Source organism: Panthera leo, chromosome A1 (assembly GCF_018350215.1).
Source record: "Panthera leo isolate Ple1 chromosome A1, P.leo_Ple1_pat1.1, whole genome shotgun sequence".
NCBI classification, from domain to species: domain Eukaryota; kingdom Metazoa; phylum Chordata; class Mammalia; order Carnivora; family Felidae; genus Panthera; species Panthera leo.
This window is the reverse complement of record NC_056679.1, coordinates 194,450,500-194,473,663: the sequence shown is the minus strand read 5'-3', so window position 1 is coordinate 194,473,663 and position 23,164 is coordinate 194,450,500. Positions and strand designations below refer to the sequence as shown.

At 42.6% G+C, this 23,164-nt stretch overlaps 1 long non-coding RNA gene across 2 annotated transcripts in view; it reads left to right on the top strand.

Moving 5' to 3' along the window:
- LOC122225932 overlaps positions 1-23,164 on the top strand; it is a 186,068-nt gene that overhangs the window by 65,568 nt on the left and 97,336 nt on the right. For both annotated transcript variants that reach the window (XR_006205434.1, XR_006205435.1), the window contains one exon: positions 9,696-9,935. This is a non-coding gene — a long non-coding RNA (uncharacterized LOC122225932). The remainder of the gene's footprint in view (positions 1-9,695; positions 9,936-23,164) is intronic.

Sequence of the window (23,164 nt, the reverse complement as noted above, 5' to 3'; positions counted from 1 at the left end):
TAAAATGTAAACTGTATGGTGTCTTACCCTGCCTGAAACCTTCAGTGGCTTCCCACTTGCCTTAGAATAAATTCCAAACTCCTCACTGTGGCCTACAAGGCCCTACATGGTTGGACTGTACCTGTGTCTTTGATCTCATCTCCCATCCTTCCCACCTCTCACACCCCCCACCCCCCTTTCTTAACATACTAAACTTTGATCTACCTCAGGGCCTTTGTGTTTGTTATGCCCTCTTCCTGGATGTCCTAACTCCACATGGCTGGTTTCTTCTCTTGATTGGGTAGAACTCATCCCAGAGAGACCCGCCCCACCTGCTCCAGTTAATGTCCCTTTTACCACTTCCTCAAATATACTCTATTGTATTACGTTCTATTATTTTCTTTGTAGCTCTTTCCAGCACCTGAAATCATAATGTATTTGTTTATTAATGAGAGTATGGATCTGTCTGTGTTGTATACGATTGCCTGCTCCTGTAGCTTAAAGAAGTGTGTGGCACCTGATAGGTGCTTACTACATGTCTATAGCGTCTTCCCATGTGGCAAACACTCCTTTATGTACCACGTAGGCATTAGCTCATTGTATTCTCACTACAATGCTGTAAGGTCACTACTATTATATATCTACATTTCATAGAAGAAATGAAAGCCCAGAGAAGTTAAGTAACTGGTACAGGGTTACATCACTGTTAAGTTGGAAAGCTGGAATTCTGACTTTGTGATTTTAAAGCCAATAAGAAGTCCAGCTTTGGAACAGAATATACTGCCATCTGATGATCTCACCACCAATAGATGCAGAGATAGGCTCTTTCATCTGAGGTTCTCTAACTTTTCTTGAGCGTTCTGGGGCAGAGTACCCACTTCCTCTCCAGAGGACCCACTCCATTATGGGATGTTAACTTCCCCCTTCATATTGAGATGCTGTCCGCTTTCCTATAGATTCTCCCCCAAAAGTTCAGTTTCCACCTGCTCTCTGTGCCCTACAGAAGCCCATCAGCAGTGACAAAGTCTTCCTTCTGACCCTTCTCTCCTCCCAGGTGAATTGGGCCAGGTTCTCCACGGGTATATTGTTTATCTTCCTTTCCTTGTGAGGGAATGCTAAGCTTCTGCCCAGGCAATCTATGGCTGAACCCATTCTTTGCTCCTGTAACTCTTCTGGGAGGCTGTGGGTCAGCTATGAGGGAGTGGGGTTTCTAAACCCATCACATATGATTTCTCTGCATCTCATCTCACAGCCAGGATGGTAATAAGAAAACCCATCTGGCACAAAAGCAATTCCTCTCCAGGACCGGGGGGAGCTGTTATCTGCCACTCCTTGGATGATGCTATTAGCATTACTTACAGCTCCTGTTCCTCCTTCACGGCCTGAAATCACAAGCATGGGAGAGGCTGATAAAGAAACTGGCTTATATACGCCTTTCCTTTCATTGCTGATATGCTTGTCCCTTGTGGATTTCTTGCCAAATAATGGAATTGTGAAATGAGGAGAAAAGTTATCACTGGGTTGGGAGTGTGGAGATCCATTGTGATGCACTGTCCGGGGGTTACTGATTCAGGGGATGGAGGGCAGCATTTATAGGCAGAATAAAATATTTGCCAAAAAAAAAAAAAAAAAAAAAAGGGAACATGGGAGCATGGTATAGGCGAGACTGGCCGACCTGTGTATAAACACCAGCTCTATTTGTCGAGTGACTCAGGCAAGTTACTTTCCCTGAGTCTCTTTAAAATAGGGAAACAATAGCTAGCTCACACAGCTGTTATAAGGCTTAATTACAGTTTTGTGCTGAAATGCCACAGGTCCTTAAAGCACATTAGATCAGTTGGACTCAACTGCAGTTCCTTTTGTCTTTTATTTGTTTCTTTTATTTGTGTTCATGGGATTTAAATCTCTATTCCAGGCATCTGGCTAAATCTGCATATTAAATAGGGTGGCACTGTGGAGCAGTAGACGAATTTCTAGTAACAAGAATCGAATATGCTGAGTGCTTTACACTTTCATAAAACGCTTCCCCATATGCTACCTCATTTAATTCCTGTGACAACCCTGTGAGGCGAGGGTCATAATTCTACATTCTGCAGGTGAGGAAACGAGACCACAGTGAGGTTATTTAACCTGCCCAAGATCACAGTAAGTGACTGCTAGCTCACTACTGTTACCCCAGAAGACCTGCGATTGGACTTTGCCTTGAACTGAGGTTTTCTGATTTTAAACTGTTCTGGATTTCCTGCATGGAACATAGAATCCTTTGCTAGGCTTATAGAAAGTAAGCTTGTGTTACTCCTCTCTATATCTTCTAGGTTAGTGCCTGACACACAAAGGGCACCAAATAGGCATTTATAGAATTTAAAACATTTTAAGCAGTTATGGATCATAAATGGATTTGCAGGAATGGAGCTTGACGGGCCCAGCACTAAAGAAGACAACTTATAAATGAGCCCCTCTCCACGCACCCCAAACTCTGCAGAGGTTATTTCTGCTCTCATTTCTTAGCTTATTTGTATCTTGGACTGGAACATTTGAAACTTCTACTGTGACAACAGTTATAGGAAAAAGAGGCTAGTCCACAGAATCTGTGTTTTTACAAATAAAGGAAGAGAAATGCTGTGAGGGTCAGACATTGCTTAGAGGAGTAATAGCAAAGGTGTAGGTTTGGGGACCAGTTCTGGCCCAAGCCATATGAATCCTTATGGATTATATATCTTTATGTACCTATCCATGACTTTAAGGCTACCAACTCACCCCACCCCCCACCCTACAATGTGGGCCTAGCACCTCCTTCATTTGTCATCTTAGGTATTTTTTCTTCTTGATCTTTCTGGCACTGTGCCTCCATACCTATTCCTAGTCTCTACAGCTCCTGACCTCTGACCTCATCTCCCATTCTTCCCTGGGCCTGGCCCTTGGCACTTCTTCTCTGGTTCTAACTTTTGGCTTCTCTCATTGACTAGGATGAGTTCTGGTTTTATGTTGTTATTGTTGTTGTTGTTGTTTGGTTTTGTTTTGTTTATTCTTTCCTGGCTGCCCTCAGCAACACATACTCTCATGAGGGTAATTCCCGTCAATTAGCCCTGTCTCTTCAAATAGGAATTGACCCAATAGAATCTTTTATTTCTCATGTGTGATGATTCTGTTCATTCATTCCTGTAGTCATTCATTCCATCTTGGTCCACTTGGGCTGCTATAAGAAAGTACCACATGGGCGCCTGGGTGGCTCAGTTGGTTAATGTCCGACTTCGACTCAGGTCGTGATCTCACGGTCCGTGAGTTCTAGCCCTGTGTCAGGCTCTGTGCTGTCAGTTCAGAGCCTGGAGCCTGCTTCAGATTCTGTGTCTCCCTCTCTCTCTGCCTCTCCCCTGCTCATGCTCTCTCACTCTCTAGCAAAAAATTAATAAACGTTAAAAAATTTTTTTTAAATAAAAAAAAAGTACCATAGACTGGGTGGCTTATAAACAACAGAAACTGATTTCTGACAGTTCTGGAGCCTAGAGGTCTAAGATTGGACTGCCCGTGTATTCTGGTGAAGGTCCCCTTCTGGGTTGCAAACCGCTGCCTTCTCTCTGTAACCTCACATGACAGAAAGGGCAAGGCAGCAGTCTCAGGCCTCTTTTATAAGGGTACAAATCCCATGTCAAAGGCCCCATCCTCCTAATATTATCACCCCCGGGGTTAGGATTTCAACATATACATTTTAGGGGGGAGGACACAAACATTCAGTCTTTTCAATCGACCAATATATACGAAGTATTACCTACTTGCTCTCACACCAGTGCTGGCATATATGAGTAGGACATGGTCTTTGCACCATGGAGCCCAGCATGAAGAAGGGGATGTGATATAGCATGGCGGTTAAGAGCATATGGGTAGATCCGGGTTCTAATCATAGCTCTGCCACTTGCTAGATGCATAACCTGTATTACCTTAGTCAAGATGCTTAAATTCTCTGAGCCTATTTCTACATTTTTAAAATGAGTTCATTACCTTATAGAATTATTGTGCTATTAAGTGCAATCATATGTGTTAGATGCTTTATGCAGTGCCTACCACATATTAAACATTCAAATGACATTGGCTGCTCTTTTTATCAGCTAAGGAAAGATAAGTAAAAAGATAATTTGAATATAGTGTGATCAGTGCTTTGATAAGGAAAGGATAGGAGGCCTTTATCCAGGTTTCAGAAGCCTTTCTGGAGGAAGTGACACCCAGCTCATACCTTAAGGGTGAGTATGAGTTAGTCATGTTAGGCAGATGTGGAACATTCCAGGGGGGAGGAAGAGCATGTGCAAAGACCTGAATACAACCAACAAGTCATTTGGTATGGGTAAGATTTTGAGAATGAGTAGTGAGAGATGAGGCCAGTGTCCTGTTTTCTTCCTTTTTCTTGACTCTCCTCCTCCTGCCCCTTTCCAACTTATGGCCCCTCCTCTTTACCCTACTTTTCCTCCTTGCACAGCTCTGATTTGCTAGGGGCAAAGGATGCCCGAGAGAAAGTTGCTTCCCCTTGGTGACTTACTTACAGAATTGCTGATGCAGATACCCCATGGAAAACTTGGAGCCATATTCTATTTAGAGACATTTCAGCCTTACACAGCAGATCCAGCTGCTGTGGTTTGCCTCATTACCCATCAAGGGGACATTTGTATGGAAATAAATGGTTTCTTCACTTTGTTCCCCTGGCAGATTTGTCCTGCAGAGGGCAAGTTGGGGAGTGAGCAAGAGGTCACTGAGATGTGCTTCCAAATGACCCCTGGTAGGAATGTCAGGCTGGGAGACACTTTATGAAGCATTTCTACTTAATTGTAACACAGAAAACTGTGAAAATTCCTATCCTCAACTCCCAGAAATATAGGATTTAGGAAATGGGTGGGGCTGGCAAGAATAGAGTGATGGTAGTATTGACAGTGAGAGTAGGGGCAAAATGTTAAATCTGCCTTTCTAATCCACCATCAGTGGCAAATATGTGGCACATCTGTCTATATCCCTCCTTTATGCACTCATGGCAGGCATTACTAGCTGTTGGTAGCACTTTTCTTTGAGCCCACATAGGATCTCTGAATCCTTGTAAACATAGTACTTCAGGGATCTACTGCTAAGTGTGTGGAGTTGGGACTGGTGATGAAACACACTAACTGCTCTCAATGCCTCTCTTTTGATATGTGGGGAAAGTAAACCCATCAAAGTGAAGCATTTTATCCAAGGTAAATCTGCAAATTAATGGTAGAGCTTAATTTACAGTCCTGTGCTCCTGACCTAGTCTCCTTAAAGGATTTGCTCTCCCTAAAGGCATCAAGAAGACCAGTTAAGGAACCTTCTTTCTAAAAATATGCTATCACCATGTTACCCCTCTGCTTGGCATCCTCCAGTGGTTCCCCATTGGTTGTAAAATTAGGTCTGAACAACACAATGAATCATTCTAAGTTTTTCATCCACTGAGCCCAACTTCAGTCAAAATGGATTCTGGTCCCATTGTTTATGCTTCTCCATTCCATTTGTCTACATTTATCCTCCAAAGCTTGGGTCGAGCCTTTTGACCTCTCTGAAACTGTCCAATTTCAGTCCTATCGATCTTCTTCCCCTGAATAACTCTTATAGTTATGGTTCAAGCCACATCCCTTATTGGAGTTTTAGAGATTTTAATGGTGGAAAAATGACATCTGGCCAATAATGCTCTAGATCTCACTTACTCTGACCCTAGACTAGAAAAGAGAAAACTATACCTAAGGGGTAACCTTTTAAAGTATATCAACCCTTTTTATATGCAAACAGCCCAGATGGGGTCCCAGCATCAGGCCAATCTGATCAAAGTTCCATTGCCTTGAAGGTGGAGTGAGAAGGGGGCAGTGGGTGTGCGAGGGGCTTAGACAAGTCCCTTTTTCCTGGGAAGCCTTCATTTAGTACGCATTGTCTCTTTTTTGCCCTTTAAGTTCTTCTTTTCAGTCTATCTGTAAGGCAGTATCATTAATGAATTAGTTAATTAAATATTTATTAAGCACCTTCTATTTGTCTGGCACTGTTTGGAGCTGGGAATACAAAAATAAGACAAATTCTCTTCTCTCGTGGAGCTTGTATTCAGATAGGGGAGATGAACAAGACACAAGTAACAAATAAATAGTGCTTTTCTTGTCTAGTACATTCTAAGGGGACACAATATGTACTCAATAAATGCTAGTTACCTTGGCTTATTCAATATCTATTTTTGGATTGGTGCTTACATGGTACACTTGCTGGATGTGTGTGCTCATTTATTCAAGTACATTTACAGAATATTGGAATATCCAGCATGAATCTCTTTAATTAGATCCGTGCCTGCAGTCAACCAAGATGGTCCAGAAACATGGACTGCGGGAGTACTTAGACTTAGAGTCACTACCATACTTCTAAATGCAACTACATCTAGAGTAATGTGTCCCGTGATAGACACCACACTGGAATCTATAGAGTGTCTGATGGAAGATAACTGATTTGCTATGAGGTCTTGGCATCATGTTACCTGAAAAACCTTTGAAGGAACTGGAACTATTTTGGGGAAGAGTCTAGGGCTTTGGTTGAAAGTTAGGCAATGGTAATAATTATTGGCTATAAACACTTGAAGGGATAATATATGTAAAAATGAACGTTTTTTTTTCTGTGCATCCCAGAAGATAAAATCAGGATCTCTGAAAAGGCCAAGAAGCAGCTCTTAGTTCATTTTAAACGGTCTCCAAATGGTCTATGTGGTATTTTGTGGAGGGAAGCTTGTTGACACTGGAGAAGTTCCACCAGAAGTCACAGAGTTTGTGGTGGGCATTCAAACATTAAGATGTTTGCACCAGGCTATTTCCAATAGCTGTGTTAAATTTATATCTAATAATGATTCGTTATAGGGATCATCATTTAGTTTTATTGGCTGGAATGCATTTTTACATAAGTTTTCTGATTTTATCTTCATAAAGAAAAGATTTGCACTATCCCCATTTTACAGATGAGCAATCAGATCTTAGGAGCCCAGTCCTCCCTGGACAAGCTAAAACTATGATATATGGCTTATGACCCCACAAAACAGTACTCTTCCTACAAGGTTTAAATATGTTTGTTGGTTCACCTTATAAATCAGAAATGACAGGATTGTCGTTGACAGTTCCTTTCTATACAATATGTCCCTGCTTTTTTTTTTTTTTTTTTGAGATAGCCTCTGTTGTACGGTTTCTACTTTTTTGTTGTAATGCCTGCATGTTTCTTGCTGCTTTTTTGAAAAAAAGTTTATTTATTTTTGAGAGAGACAGCATGAATGGGGGAGGAAGAGAGAGAGAGAGAGAGACAGAGACAGAGACAGAGACAGAGAAAGAGAGAGAGAATTCTAAGCAGACTCTGCACTGTCAATGTGGAGCCAACGCGGGGCTTGAACTCACAAACTGTGAGATCATGACGTGACTGAAATCAAGAGTTGGGTGCTTAACCGACTGAACCACCCAGGTGCCCTTTTCTTTTTGCTTTTAACTTTACTGCTTTCCACATTTGAAAAGTATATGTATATACATATGTATATGTATATGTGTATACCTATTTCCTCTCTACAAGTTACCAGGCACTTCAACTGGTTGATCTAACAGGTTGTCCCTAAGGGGCCAAAGGTTACGGAATTATTTACATGTTGCCTGGAGAATTTCATCTTTGTGTTTCTTTCCGTGTCGTTATTCCAGTATCTTCTTTATTTATCCAAGGTTAGCTCATCCTTCAAGGTCTGGCCTAAGTCTTATCTTTTTCTAGAAGATTTCTGTAACCTTCTCAGATCATGGAGAGTTGTTTTTGCTTTTGTGTTTGTGTTTTGTTTTGTTTTTTTTTTTTGCTTTTTTTTTTGCCTTATTTGCCCACCTGTAGCATTTACTATGTATTCTGTTCATTTTGACTCTTTTAAATTCTATTTTAAAATTGTTATACAAAATTAAAAATAGAATGACCCTGTGACTCAGCAATTGCACTACTAGGAATTTATCCAATTGATACAAAAATGCTAATTTGAAGGGGCACATGCACCCCAATGTTTATAGCAGTGCTATCAACAACAGCCAAATTATGGAAAGAGCCCAAATGTCCATCAACTGATGAATGAATAAAGAAGATGTGGTGCGTGCGTGCGCACACACACACACACACACACACACAATGGAATACTACTTCATGATGAAAAAGAATGAAATCTTGCCATTTGCAAGAATGTGGATAGAACTAGAGAGCATTCTGCTAAGTTAAATAAGTCACTCAGAGAAAGACATATGATTTCACTTATATGTGGAATTTGAGAAATTCAACAGATGAACATAGGGAAAGGGAAGGAAAAATAAGAAAAACAGAGAGGGAGACAAACCATAAGAGACTCCTAAATACAGAGAACGAACTGAGGGTTGCTGGAGGGGGTGTGGATGGGTTAAATGGGTGACAAGCATTAACGAGGGCACTTTTGGGATAAGCACTGGGTGTCATATGTAAGGGATGAATCATTGGGTTCTACTCCCTGAAGCCAAGACTACACTGTATGTTAACTAACTTGAATATAAATTTAAAAAAAAATGCTTTACATTTGTAAGTTACCCATTCCTGCTTCGACTATGAAATCCTCGGTTGTATGTTTTCCTCTTCCTTTGCATACCCTGAATCTCTTACTGCAACATCAGGCACCCAGGAGAGTTGAATACCTACTTGATGACTTTGAAATCACCTCTGTGGGCATCAGTTTTCTCCTTGATAAAATGTTAAAACATATTTTCCATTTGCCCTAAAAAAACCAAAGTAGCATATAACTTTGGTCCTAGGACCCAGTGACCTTGAATTCAAATCTTAGCCCTGTCACTTTCTAGAAAGGTGACTGTGGGAAAGTGGGGGTCATGATAGTATTTACCTTCAAGGGATATTGTGGAGGTCAAATCAAGGAGTGAGTGAAATTCTTACCCACAGTAAGTGCCTGGCACACCGGTAAATGCACAATGAATGCTAGCAGTTATTGTAAATGCTCTTGTTTATTCTTGCCACAGGATCTGTCAGATAAAATGACCCAAATTTGTTTAAATGATTTGGTGCTCTGACTCTAGGGATATATACCAGTAAATCAAGAGCCCTATTTTAGGTTTGTATGTATACATTTGTATGCTTGTACTTATTTATTTATACCCAGCCTTGTCCTAAAAAGGATTTAAGGCAGCTTATTAAGATGCAGAGCCTATAGCAAGGTAAAGTAAATTTTAAAATAAGGAAAATGATGCTCAAGGAAAACCAGGAAAGAGAAAATCAAAACTTAGAAATAAAGATAGCATATAATATACATGCTGTGAAGTATTTTACCCCTGATGGAAGTGGGCTACAAATCTAGTTTAAGTTTCTGAGGAGAAAGGATGAAACAAAATCAGTTACCCAGTGTACAGGGAACAGGAGATAAAAAACAATCAAGCTGCTTATGAAAGGTGTTAAGATTTTTTCCTGGTGGCATTGGAGGAGATGCTCTTATGACTCAGTTGGTGTCTAGGCAGTTTAATGGACAATATCCTTGTGGTGGTTTTAAAATATGCTCACAAGATTTTTGAGGCTCCTTTCTTCCAGGGGTGGGGGGTGGTGGCTAACTCTTCTTAAGTAAGAGACTTCTGACAAAAGGATGTAAAAGGCATCCTGGTCTTTGTCTTGCATTGGCGCTCTCTCTCTCTCTCTCTCTCTCTCTGGGATGCTTACTCTAGGGGGAGCCAACTGGCATGTTATGAAGACACTTGAGCAGCTGTACATGCAGACAAGTCCTCATGATGAGGGGTTCAGGCCTCCTGCCAACAGCCATGGGAGTGAGCCATCTTGGAATCAGGTCCCTCAGCTTCTGTTAGGCAACTCTGCAACTCTGCCTGATGTCTTGACTACAGTCCTGGAGACCCTGAGCCAGACCCGTCCAGCTCAGCTGCTTCCAGATTCCCAACCCTCAGACACTGGTAGGATAATACTTGTCTGTTGTTTTAAGATGCGAAATTTTGGGCTATGTTGTTACACAGCAGTCTATAACTAATATAACTTTCAACATTTTCTGCAGAGATCCCAGTGAGGAATTTCAGGAGGGTACTTCTCATGGTGACCCTCAGTTTATGATGAGTGCAAGTTATGTGATCATGGCTCAGTAATACATAAAAACAAAACAAAACAAAAACAAAAACAAAAATGGAGAGCTTACAATTCCAAGGTGGGGGTGGGGGAGGGGGAGGTGGACACACAGACCATCAACTATATGCAAGGAGGAATGGAGAAGTTTACATGAAGGTATAAGTTGTAAGCTCTGGGAGCTTAGAAAGAAATAATGCTGTTGAAGATTTTGTGGGAGAGGGGGAATTTGGGTTGGTTACTGTAGGATTGTATATTAGGGCTCCTGTGATTACAAATGCACAAGTCCACTCTCTTAGATAAAGTCCCCCAGGAAACATCCTGAGATGAAGCCTTGCATGCAGGGAGTTTATTGGGCACTGTTCTTGGGGATGGCACCTATCAGGCAGTGAGGGGAGCAGGATTAGGCAGAGCGAGGTGCTGAACTACAGCTTAGTTGCAACAAAGGCCTCAGCTAGTCTCCAAGGGAATTCTGGAGCTGCGATAGCATTTCAGAATTGTCTCGAATTGAGACAGGGGTCGGCACCTGTGTATCTGGCATTGATCGGTCATCAGGTGTGAGCTGTTTCTGGGGAGGGAACATAGTCTTGGGTCAGACAGCTTCATTTAGCTAAGGGCAACTGCTGGACCATCAGGCAGGCAGCACTCATGGCCACTGAAAGAATGAAGGCCTCAGTCCTAAAGGATCAGTGTAACACACCATAGCATCCATTCTAATTTTTTTTTAATGTTTATTATTTTTGAGAGAGAGAGAGAGAGAGAGAGAGAGCAAACACGGAAGGGGCAGAGAGAGAGGGAGGCACAGAATCAGAAGCAGGCCCCAGGGCTCTGAGCTGTCAGCACAGAGCCCGATGTGGGGCTCGAACTCACAGATTGCGAGATCATGACCCGAGCCGTAGTCGGCCACCCAACCGACTGAGCCCCCCAGGCGCCCCCCAGGCGCCCCCCCCTTTTTTTTAAGATAGCATCCATTCTACCTGCTTATGCTGACGTAGGCAGTCATCATCATGGCCGTCATCGTTATCATCACTTATTGGCTCACAGATCTGAAAAGACAGTGGATAGGCCTAGTTTCAAGCCTGGCTGGATTCAGAAGCTCAGATAGTACTATCAACAATATGTATTCTTCTCTGGACTCTTCTTTGCCTCTTTGTTGGCCTCATTCACACTCAGGTTGTGGCAGAGAAAGGCATATTGGTCTAGGCTCACGTCCTGCCACTCCAGCATCTCACTGCAAAATGCTGTCTTTCTTATAATTCCTAGCAAAAGTTCGGCACTGTCTTTGGCCTTCCTTGAATCACCTGCACATCTATTAACTAACCATGGTGGCCAGGTGACTGTGGGCTCTGACTAGACAAGGTTGGATTATGTACCCATCCCGCAGCTGGAGGATGCGGTCACACCCACACAAACCATGTGAACTTAATCAAATGGAAGAGTGAGTTCTCAAGGGAAAATTGGAGTTTCGTTACCAAAGGGCTGATAAATAGAAGTCTTCCAGAGGTAGGTGTGATATCAATAGAAAGTAGAGGAAAAGAAGGTCCTTATTTATTTATTTATTTATATATTTATTTATTTAAATGTTTATTTGAGAGAGAGAGAGAGAGTGAGCAGGGAGGTACAAAGAGACAGGGAGACAGGGAATCCTAAGCAGGCTCTGCTCTGTCAGCACAAAGCCCCAGGTGGGGCTCGAACTTACAAACTATGAGATCATGACCTGAGCTGAAATCAAGATTCAGATGCTTAAGTGACTGAGCCACGCAGGCACCCCAAGAAGGTCTTTCCAAAGCAAGGGACTAGCTTGGGCAATGACATGGAAGTGTTAAAATATCCGTGGAGTTCAGTGACTGGCAGGTAGCATATAGTTATGCATAAACACAGTCAATATGTAAAACTCTTTGTCTCTCCTGATACAGATGTAGACCCTTACCCCTTCAGTCAAGGAAAGAAGAATGCATGGGGAGTGATAAATTATGCAGATGGTATTTTCATATGCACACAGAGCCCAACCGCAAGAGACACAGTGCTCCCCTGGGAAACCTCACTGAAAGCCAATGGGCCAGGAGAAGGGAGAGGGCAAGAAGAAAGGAGGAGAATGAGGTCTGGCAGGTTTTGCTTGCAGCTGGAGCAAGGTTGAATGAGCCAGAGATTTTCCCTGAGGCTGTTCTGTCAGGACCAAAGTGGCTAGAAGGGCTATGGCAGCCTGGGCAGTCAGCTCTGAGGCACATGATGACAGAGTGTGGACCTGATAGTAATTTGTGTCTCTCTCTGAAGGGTGGTAGCTTTGGTGATTGCCACGGCAGCTGGGAGTAAGGAGTTGGTTGGCACAATCGGAAAAAAGAAAAAAAGGTTGTGGTGTCTAGGACGGAGTCCTGGGCCAAGAATTGGGCTGCCTGTCCTGGGTGACTCAGGGCTCATAGCCACGCAGGCCAGTTATCTGGGAAGATTGTCATTCTTGAAAAGATGGCAGCGCAGCCTCTGAAGGACAGTTTCTGATTCTGCATCTGGACATGAGGAGACACAGACAGTGTATTTTGATAGGTGTCCGGGGGGCATACCTCTCAGGGGCAGTGCACAGAGTCCCCAAGGCAGTGGGGGATGGGGAGCATGGGCATTCTGTGGGAGAAGTTTGAGTTCAGTTAAGTTGCTTACCTGTCATATAGGAGAGATCAAAGACACTTTCACCATGACATTATGCACATTGAGCTGGAAGGAGAGATAATCTGGTTATGCCACATCATTTGAAAAATGAGAAAAAAAATTAAGTCTCAGTTGGGTTACATTTTATGATTACATTAAAAGATATTAACAAAGCTGGAGTTTGCACTCAATATTATAACTCTGCTCTCCTTGATTTGAAAATACCTTTCCCCACTAGGGGATCAGATAGTACAGACCAACCAAATTAATTCATACTTCCTAGATTACAGGATGTGATAGAAGAAAAATTAAGGGGAAAGAGGGGTGCCCGGGTGGCAAGAGTCGGTTAAGTGTCTGACTCTTGATTTTGGCTCAGGTCATGATGTCACCACGTGGGGCTCCATGGAGGCTGAGGGTGGGGCCTGCTTCTCTCTCTCCCTCTCTCTGCCAGCCCCCCCACTCACACTCGCTTTCTCTCTCCTAAAATAAATAAACATTAAAAACAAAAGAAAAGGAAACCATGTAGGCTCTCAGGAGGTTTTCTGAGACATGTGCAAGGTGGGGCATATCTATGACAGGCAGTGTGATCCAGGGAAAGAACACTGGACACCAGTTTCCCAAGCTGTTTTTCATGAAACACAAATCCTAAAAAAATTCTCTGGTCATTTGGGAAATACGTTCATCTCACTCTGGAAGATTTACAGGGAATGTTAGCTTATTAGAGGCTCTGAGAAGTCCTGCAGCAAACAAAACTGCTTAGCTGTTTGATCAAACACTTGTTAAAACACATTCAAATCTCTTTCAGTTTTTTATTTTTATTGCACAATGCCTGTTCACATCCCACAGAAAGTACTTTGAAAAATTCTGTGACACATAAATTGTATGACTTGGGAAATTTCTCTCTTAGCCTCAGACTTTCCCTGTAAAATTACATGATTAGGTTAAATGTTTTCTCTAGTTCCCTCTGAGCTCCTTTGATTCTAATTATTGCACATTAGTGGTGTGATTAAAACAAGCAGCCAGGGAGGCAAGGGTGAGCAGCTCCAAGCTAGCTAAAATGCAGATAAGATCATGTCACATCTCTGCCCCCAAACCTTCAATGTTTCCTTCCAAGCTGCAAGGCAGAAAGTCCCTAGGAATACATTATACCAGAAAGCTTCTGCTAAATATTTCACTAGCTGCCAATACACAGTGAAATCAAACATTTTTAGGTTGAAAACAATACTTATTGTTTAAAAGAAATGGAGGTCATCCGAAAAAAAGTTTTCTTAGGCTGGATACCCAAAGTGCAGTCTGCAGACCACATGGCAGCTTGTTAGAAATGCAGGAGTCAAGCGCTAGCCCAGATCTTCTGAATCAGAATTTACATTTTAACAAGATGCTTTGTGTGAGCAGTACAGCTCGAGAGGCACTGTCTTCAAGAGAATCCAAGTTGCTGTACAAACCACTAATGAGACCTTAGGGGTAAGGAGGAAGGCACAGCTTTATAATTGAGCCTGATTTTGAGTCTAAACTGTGTTGTGACCTTGGGCAAGTTCCATAGCCCTTCTGAGCCTCAGTTTCCACATCTGTAAAATGGGAGATAAAAATACTAGTACTAGCTCACTAATACATTGCAAGGATTAAGCGATACGACGTTAGAGACAGCCTTTATCACTGTGTTGGCATGCAAACCTTACTGAAAGCTAGATTAATATATTGGGAAACTCCTAGTACTCATTGATGGCCTCCAGCATGCAGTATCACAGTCTTACGGGTAAGAACATGGTAGGAGTGAGATATGGATACGAAACAGGGGTAAGATTCATGAAGTTCTTCTCCAGGGAGTCTCTGAGCATGCATGGTGGGCCAGACTCCAGAAAGAGCTGCTCTTACTGGGGCCAGCAGGGCCCAATGCTCGCCCTCATGGAGCACACAGCCCCTACAGTCAGGGACATTGTCAGTGGGAAACCTAAGTGCCACTGAAAATAGACCTGGCCATGCTCTGTCCTTGTTTGGCACCAAATCTGCTGCAGCGGATCTCTGATCCCAGCTGCTCCTTCTCACTGGGGAATTCAAAAAAGTCCCATTTTCTCCTGTTCCTCAAGGTATTATTTTGTCCGTTTGGAAGGGGAAAAACACCCATCAGCTGTTTTAGATGGAAAATATCTTTTTCTTTTTCCTATGTAAGACCATATTTTTTCAGGGCTTTCTGGGTGACTGAAACCTCAGCGTGTGTCTATTTATCTCAGACTCTTGGGTGACCCCTTCATTTGCCAAGCAATCTCTGCTGTTTACACAGGGCTTGGCAGCCTCCGGGATGATTTTTCTAATAAAGACATATGTCTCTCCTAGCCTGGCGGAGCTGGAGGCCCTCCCTGGTAAGGCTTGAGGCTTGACTAGAATTGGAGAGTGAGGGAAATCCAGAAATGATGTAATTGTCAGATCTCCCCCACCTGGCTGTTGCCCTCCACGTTACCTGAATATTCCAGAAAGTTCCATGAATGTGCCAAACGCAGTGTTGCTACAGTTCTTCATTAATAGTGGGGTGAGGAGGCTTCAAAGAACTGGCTGGCTCATTTCTATAATTTTGATAAACTTTAAACAGCAGTATTTGCATAAGAAAGCTTTGTTGGAATTTTCCAGCAAACAGGTTCAGGAGACTAGGGGCTTCACCTATCTATCAGTTGAAAATGCTGCTCAGGTGCCATCTGACGCTGGTGGTGGCAAGAAACAGCTCTCTGAGAGAGCCACAAGGACAACAACCATTTGTCTGAGGGAAGGGCCACCCCCGGCTAGAGAAATAGAATTCTGTTTTAAGTGAAGTCATCTTTCAAATTCTCATCTGGGGAATTCATGTGGAAGACTGGTGATCAGTTAACACTAGGTCCATGTTCCTGTTCTCACAAAACAAAAGCAAGAACAGGGAGGATTGGATTCAGAGACTGATCAGAGACATACTGACCTCTTAGAAATGGGGAGTCAGTGATTGTTCACTTTGCTGAGATGAGGAACACAAGGTATGTGAGTGCCCTCCACAGTGTCTACCCAAATGTGTTTCTTTTCTTCTTTTCTTCCCTTTTAATTTTTTTTCTCAGTTTCCCAAAGTCTCTGGTTTATCTTTTGTTTATAAATGCTAGTGATACGAAGTTCTTATTTGTATAATTTTAGCTGTGAGATTTGAGAACAAATGCTTAATCCTTTAAGCCTTGGTTTCTCCATCTGTTAAATGATTAGTTTGGATCAGATTATTTCTAAATCTTCTTCCAACTGAAAAATCTGATTGCCAAAGATGCTACGTTATTTGGCGGCTACTTGCAACACGTCGGCAATTAACAATTAGCTGGCAGCTAAAACACAGTGTAAAGTAGGTAATAAGGTAGCTGAGATCTTAAAAAATACCTGTTACTTTTTAAAACAATGTGAGCCATACTGCGCTTTTGTCGTGTGTGTGTGTGTGTGTGTGTGTGTGTGTGTGTGTGTGTACATGAGCGCGGGTGCGCAATGGGAGACACTAGTGAAAAGTCTGCACGGAGTTCGGGACGATTATGCAGTAATATAGGGCAGGAAACAAGAATACCTGGTGTGATGCCATTATTCCTGTGGGCACTTCTGATGCCCAAGGGCAGACATTGCTAATCAACCTTATCACTCATTTTGGTGCTTCGGGGAGCCATTAACAAAGCTGTGATGGAATCCATTTGTCTCTCCTAGCAGAAAGTATGAAACCCGTAACACCGGTGCTGTCAGCAACCCTCTCTATCCTTTGAGATACTGATGGTTCTTTTCGTTTGAATATTCATTCATTTATTCATTCAACAAATATTTTTAAAGCTCCTACTCCTGCCAGTCATAGTTCTTGGTAATGGTTATAAGCCATGGAAAAAAGCAAACGAAAAGTCCCTGCCCTCATTGACCTTTCATTCTAGTGGGAGCAGGGGAGGAGAGGTAGACAATAAACAGGTTAATAAATAACACGTACAGTGCGTTAGGTGTTGGTCAGTGCTATAAAGAAATGAAAACAGAGAAAGGGTAAATGGAGTGAATGTGTATGGGTTGGAATTGGACTACAGTGTTCAATAAGATTGTCATCAAAGTCTTCATGGAGGGGACATTTGAGGGAAGACCTAAATTAGGGAGAGAGGTTGGTGGGCAAAAGTTATCCAAGACCACATAATGCTGCGATTGTACTGAGGAGGAAACATCATCTCAATGTGAAAATATTCACTGATGAATTGACTACTTGCAAAATTAGCCCCACTCAAGCATTCCTCTCTGCTTAGCAATTGTTTCCTGACCCATCATATCAATATTTATGTTGGCAAGTTGCTGATGATTAATAGATATAAACACCAAATAGTATAAGCAAGAATAATTCAAAGTAGTGTAAAGTAAAATTACCACTTGTAGCAAAGATGTCTTATGGAGCTGTCGAAAGTTATGTTGGAAAAGTGCTTTATAATAAGCAAATAGGATCTGAGTTTTTACAATTAACAACCGAAGAAGAGAGGATCACTGAGGATCAAATGTGATTAGCTTTTTCAAAGACGTGTTTAATAGAAGGATGGGAAAGGCCTTTGGGACAATTGTTGTTATTCTTAAACATTTTTGAAAACATGACCCTGTTAACAGTCAGCTGTGAACATCAAAGAAAGAAAAGGAGGTTGTATCTTGCTTTGCAATGTTTTTGAAAAAGTGTGCCCCAAACCCTACCATACTTGATTTGGTCTTTGTCGCTTTTTTGAATGATCATGGAGTTACAGTAATATCCTAAATATAACCTAGAAATAATTTACTTTAAATATTTTGGCCTTGTTTTTCAGTGGAAGTCCCAATAGTATCTCTTCTTCTGTTTAGCATGACATTTTAGGATTTAAGCAGATTCACTTTCAACTGGCTGATTTCCACCATTACCAGTAAAATTCCCCTGACGAGGCAAGTTAAGTTTGGAAGGATGAAGGAACTCACTCAAGGTCACATGGCTAGAAGGTGGCAGAGACTAGGCACTGCTTTTGCTGTGCTTCCTAAAGGAGATCAAAGTCATATTGAAGCAATCCTCTAGCTGATTTATGGTTTTGAACCCCCCATGGGAAATTAGGGCTTCCATACAATTCATTGGAAAACCAGCATAGTGACTTTTTTTTTGAAAGATAGTTTTTTTTTTTATTTCAATAAAAATTTATTGACATCTAGAAGAAAGTAAGCGTGGACATGATTCTGATTTAGAAGATAGCTTATGGCAAACTTCGAGAAGGAATGGTTGCTTATGAGGCCTGAGGAGGAGGATGGAATGTACTTATCTGCAGAATGTGATAGTGATACTCTGAACACCTTCTTGCCTTAGTGTATAAGACCTCTAGTTTTGAGTTGGAAACTGAGTACATACTGTGCTAAGTAATGGACATGCAATTTTAGGAGTCATATTTTTGCTTTTATTCCTGGGGGCTTTCCAAGAAGAAATTGATACTTTCTTGAGTTTCCAGCCTGTTTACTTTTGAAACACCCTGCATTTCCTCATTTGACCCCTCGCTTGAGATCCCTGGTGTTTTGAGGAGTGAGTGGGGGTTTTGAATTTGCATTTTGCTTAATCCACATGAGGAGATACTTTAATTGCTTCACTTCTTTTCTTTAAGAGTTTTTTTTTAAGTTTATTTATTTTGAAAGAGAGAGAGAGGGAGAGCACGAGCAAGGGTAAAGAGAGAGAATCCCAAGCAGGCTTCACACTGTCAGTGCAGAGCCCAACGTAGGGTTCCATCTCACCAACCAAGAGATCATGACATGAGCTGAGATCCAGTTGGACGCTTAACCGACTGAGCCACACAGGTGCCCCAACTGCTATTCACTACTATACAGAGATATATAGATGAATAAATAGGATTAGATTCATATGTATTCATATGAGTACATAAACACTATGGAACTGACATTAGGGATCATCTCATTTCCTTTTTTCATTTTACACCGAGGTTGTACACAAAGGGGAAGGAACATACTTGGGTCACACAGCAAGGCAGTGACCGATCTCACACCAGAATAAATATTTTCTGAATTATGGTTGGGTGCTCTGGTTCAGCCCAGTATGGATATCATTCTGCATGCATTTATGCATGACTAGTCAGCATATCTGTATTTAAGATGTCTGCCAGAACTATTTTTTTTTCTTCATTCATCCCAGCACCCCAAGGAGAATATACCACATTCTGCAGTTGCACAAGAAAATTGGTCACTTGGGGTTATAGTTAAGAGTATGTCCTATAGAGCTGTACTGAAATAGCTGCCTTGATGCTTCCTGACTAACTACATGACTTTGGGTGAGTCTTTAAAGCTCTCTCTACCTAGATTTCCTCATTTGCTAAATACAGGTAAGAAATACCACCTTTACAGGCTTGTTTTGATGGTTAACTGAGGTAACTGACATAAAGCAATTAAGTACTTGAAGCAGCTTATAATCAGGAAGGATACAGCTTAGTAAATGTTAGCCATCCTTGTGAGCTATGGGGGCGGAGCATCTTTCCAAGCAGTATCATTACCATCTTCATCGTTATTGTTGCTGTTGTTACTGGCAAGTTGAAATCAACCAGTGAGTTGTCCTTTGAGCATATCCAGCCCAACCTTGGTCTGATATCTTAATCTTCTTTCCAACATCCCTGCCATGTGACCAGCCAGTCTGAACTTGAATACCTCTGGTGCCAGGGAACTACTTTCTTCCTAGAGTAGGAAGTTCTAGTTCCAGAAAGGACTTTAAATACAGTTGAACTAAGCTTTGAAAACCTCTAATATTTAAAGTAAATTGCCTGTCCTTATATTAGTCACATCTGAAATGATTTATATAGCAGCTCTTTAAGGGGTTTGTTTCTACTGTTTCTCATCAAGATTATGGATCAATTGGGTCTCTGTTTTTCCCTTGTTAAAGCATGAAGGTCTAGGCCAGAACTTGGAGACTGGCTGATCAGTGAAGGAGGTAGACTGCCCCAGCAGTCTTCATTTCCAACCTGACCTTTGTTACCAGTTGTCATTCTGGACTGAGGAGCCCCTACTGTTCTGCCGGGTGACCGTTCTTGGAGCCTGTCTGACTCTTCTCACTTCACCTGGGTGGCTGGTTGTGGGTATTTTTGAATACCTAATATGTGCCCGATACTGTTTTTGATCCTAAGGATACAAAGATGAACAAGATAGATGGACAAGCTATGTCATGTCAAAAAATTTACAACCTTATATGGAAGACACAGCAAACCAAGTAAATACAGGAAGATGATCATTTCAGTGAGTGGTACGTGCTTGGCAAAATTAAAACCGAGCAATAGGGTAGATGCAGTGTGGGGGTCAGGGAGATGTTTAGATTGAGCAGTCAGAGAAGGCAGGGCATTTAAGTGGAAGTCTTCGTAATAAACAGGAGACAGCCCTAGAAGACCTAGGAGCACAGTATTCCAGGCAGAGGGAGCATCAGGAAGGAATGGGCTGGGTGAGTTAGTGAGGAGAATGGTTGCAGGGAGCTTTGTGGGCATGAGGTTAGCCTGGTATGCAGACCTGGAGGCCATGGAGAGGAGGTTAGAGTCTCTTCTAATTGCTTTGAGTTACATTGGAGGGCTTTAAGAAATGGAGTGATACTATACGATGCACACTTTTCAAAGATTACTTTGGCTGGTAGATGGATAAGAACTGGTCAAGAGTGGAAGCAGGAGGTCAGTTAGGCTGATGGAATCATCAAGGCTGGAGACAACGGTGGCTTGGCCTGGGATCTTAACCATGGGGATGGAAAGAAGAAGACAGGCTCGGGGAATACTTTGGAGGTACACCTGCCAGCGGTTGCAGGGGGGTGAGGCAAAGTAAGAAGTCAAAGAAACACCCAGGTGTTGGGCTTTGCCAGCTGGGTGCCTGGTGGTACCATTTACTGAACCAGGAAAGTTTGGGGATAAATACATTTGGAGATGAAAAATCCAGAGTTCTGTTGTGGACGTATTCCACATGAGATGGGTCTTAGACCTCTAGGAGGCTAGAGGATGCTGTAGCTCAGCGTACAAGCCAGGGGTAAAAATACAAACAGAATCATCAGCCTAGGGTGGTATTGAAGGCCATAGGACTAGAGAGGGGGTTGGCAGCGTGCTGTAGCCCAAATCCTCTCGCAAATGTTAGCTGACGGCCGCCATTGGATTAGTAAGTGTGCCATTCAAATTTTCTTCCTTTGTCTTCCTTCAATTGAGAAAACATACCCAGAGGGCCGTGATGGTAGAAGATGTCGGTTGGAATCAGTTACAGAGATGCTATCTTCCTTCAGCTCAGTGAACTTGCAATCATCAGATGAAAGAGAGATTTTATGTCACTAATTACAAGTCACTAATTACAAAACAGAGCAGGTTGAAATGGGTGTGAAGTTCAGGGATCAGCAAGCATTGGGCCAGGGGACAGGCAGGAGCAGCTAGTTTGGTAGGCAGTTCAGGAAAGACTCCACAGGGAGTATGTTATCTGCAGGGGAACCTGAATGATAAGAGATATTTTAGAGGTTTTTGTTTTGTTTTGGTTTTATAAGGGTGCAGCACATTACTGGCAGAGGGAGACTGGCGGAGAATGAATCGATGGGGGTGTGTGGAAAGGGGGCACTTAGAAGGATCACACAGTAGGATCTCAAAACAGATTTGTGGAATGAATGCCATTACCCTGGTGATACAGTGTCTGGGGCTGGTCATTTCTCCTCTGCCTGAAGTCAACCCTTGAAATGGATTTGTTCCTGTGTTCTGAGATGTAGATCTTGCATAGCCCAGAGAAAGTAGCAGGAGTCTTTCACCTTGTGCTGAAAATCGAAGGGCAGGGAAGAAACAAACTTCTCCCAGAAGGCCAATAATGATGACGCTCAAGATTGTAGATGGCAAGCTAGTTCCAAAGGTACCACTGGGTATCCGGGCCACCTCGCAGTAAATCACACTGCACCAGGCCTCTCAGTGCACATTATGGGCTGGCTTGACTCATTCTCTCTGGGGGAACAAGGGCAACAGATTCAAGAAGTGAAATGCAGGTCCTCAGAGCATGACAGAGCCAGGTAGTCACCCAGTGGTGCCCAGGCCCTCACTCATGAGATAGGGGAACCGAGGCTCCAAGAGAACCATCTTCCACCTATCTGACATAACAAGTTAGTGGCAGCGAAAGCACTGGAATGTGGTTCCTCTGATTCATGTCCTCGAATGAATTCTCTACTCTGCTTCCCACTCGCTCCCTTTCTTTGAGGTTGGAAGGATTTTGCAACCTCAACTTTGCTGTCTCTGGCTGCAAGAGAGCAGTTCTCATCTGCCGCTGTGGGGCCCTCTTCCCCAGTGTGCCCTCCTCTTGCCACGCTCTCAGGAGGAGGCAGGTGAATGCTGGCTAGAAGCTTAACTGCTTTCCCTCTGCAAGGAATCATGAAATTTTGCAATAATGAACACTGTCAGTATGGGGAATGGTGGCCCTTTGAGTGTGGTCATTTTTGAGCTGTCTTTAAAGTCCCTTTCTCTGGGCAAATCTTTCTCAAGCAGTTTGACTGGAAGGGACTGTAGGTATCCTTGGATCTTGATCGATTTATTTCATGCCTCCCCAGAAGCCAAAGCATCCTTTCTTCCCCTTCCAAGCTGTGGTCTGAATTGCTCCCCAAATGACCCTGGGTCAGACTGTTGGCTTTGGCTCCTGCTCTGTCCCTGGGTCTCCTTTGGAACTCTCTTGTCTTGTGTTTGGGGTGATTCTTTCTCTTGGAAATGGAAAACTAAGATGCCTTTGGACCATAGGGAAGCTGGGGGTGGGGGCCTGTGTGGGAGAAATGAAAGTTGTGTGGGTGAGGGCATGTGGCTAGGACTGTAGGGAGAATAGGGGTGGGAAGCTGGGACAGAGTTAAATTTAAATGCAAGACAGGCTGATGTATAACTGTTGTAAATCCATGAGCAGCTTCTGGATGCCTGGCAGACTAGTTTCTTCTGCCTAAATGCCTTTTTTTTTTTTTTTTTTTTTTTAATGAGTCTGGAATAGCGATCCTGCAGTATATGACAGCAGGCCTTTTGTTTGCAGGCAAGTAAGGTACCAAGAATGAGAAAGAAGGAAGAGAGAGTTGCTATTTCTGGGAGGTTCCAGCTCCACAACAGCTGGGATCCAACCCATCCTGCTTACTGCTCTCTCCTTACTAACACATTACATGTCACATAGTAGGTACTCACTAAGTATTTGCTGGATGAACGAATGGTCTTTTAGAAGAGAATTAGTCCCTAAAGTGCCTGAATTTTAGGCTTATCAACTCAGAAAATTCTAGCTATCAGAAGCTTTAGCATATTATGTTGAGAAGAAGGAACTCAACAGTCATTTATATCCATACAGCATTTACCAAGGTGTTTCACATTCATTATCTTTCTTGTGCTTCTCACTGGATTAATGTGTCTTGTCCATTTTGTCTCTGTAGCCCTGTAGCCCTCCTGCCACTGGATCGGTGACTGAA